Below are 1,364 nucleotides of genomic sequence, written 5' to 3'. Positions count from 1 at the left end.
AAAGGGAATATCCTTCTTCCTCCCTTTCCTCTTTCTGCTGATTGGAATGCTAATGAAATAGCCAGAGCTGGAGCGTTTATCCTGGACCATGAGGGGTCCTTAGAACTAGAGGACAAATAAAACAGAAGAATCCTGGATGCTTCATGCTGATGAGCTCTACCAGCCTTGCACTGCCCAGCTCTAAACTTTGCAAGTGGAGTAAAATAAACTTGTCCATTTTAAGCCGTTGTTGTTTTGGATTTTCTGTTACTTGCTATTGTACCAAATCTTAATAAATATGCCGTGAAGCATTCTCTTCTCTTGTCTTCCTTGGAATTAATCTCATTTGTGCTTTAGGGTATAAGCTTACTTCACTCACTTTGATAGTCCTTCTTGATGTCTCAGTCAAAATCAGTTTCCCTTCTTACATGATTTCACAGCACCCTTCCATTGTGTACAGTAATTATCACAAATAAAAATTTTATAGCTACTTATGTGACTTTGGTTCAATAACTCCTTTTCTTACTGGATTAGAAAACTGCATGATTGCAGAGATGTCTGTTGGTTTAGCTAACACAAGCCCAGGGCTCAGAACATTCCATTGCATATGTGTTGACTGAATGAATGAGTGCATATAAGCTTGCCCTCAAAAATATTTTAATAATATGAACATTCTCATCAATTCTAGGAGGCACCAATTTAACTGTATCATTGACCTTAGTGTCTTTTACATTCTGACTCCACTGTATTCACTTACTCTCACTGTATTCATCCAATATTCAAACTAATATAGAATTTAGCATCTACTTGATTTCATTAAAGATTGCATTTATACCAAATACTAGCAGGAAATTTAGATCTTACCAAAAGTTCTGCAGTAGAAAATAAGAATGAGCTTTAAATTATACAATTTAACCCCTCCTCCTTCCCAAAAAATATGTTTCCTTGTGATGATGTTTGGGTAGAAGCATGCTTTCATCTTCGTTGGTGTCTATTTCATCTCACAGAACTTTCTGGTCTGCTTTTTATTTATTTTTTTTATTTATTTATTTTTTTTGTCTTTTTGCTATTTCTTGGGCCGCTCCCGCGGCATATGGAGGTTCCCAGGCTAGGGGTCTAATCGGAGCTGTAGCCTCCGGCCTACGCCAGAGCCACAGCAACGCAGGATCCAAGCCGCGTCTGCAACCTACACCACAGCTCACGGCAACGCCGGATCGTTAACCCACTGAGCAAGGCAGGGACTGAACCCAACAACCTCATGGTTCCTAGTCGGATTCGTCAACCACTGCGCCACGACGGGAACTCCTGATCTGCTTTTTAAATTCCTCTACCTTTTATTACACAGAGCAACACAACTCTAGTAAATACCTTATTGCCAAACTTGC

Source organism: Phacochoerus africanus, chromosome 7, assembly GCF_016906955.1.
Source record: "Phacochoerus africanus isolate WHEZ1 chromosome 7, ROS_Pafr_v1, whole genome shotgun sequence".
In the NCBI taxonomy this organism is placed as follows: Eukaryota; Metazoa; Chordata; class Mammalia; order Artiodactyla; family Suidae; genus Phacochoerus; species Phacochoerus africanus.
This window is presented reverse-complemented; position numbering follows the sequence as displayed.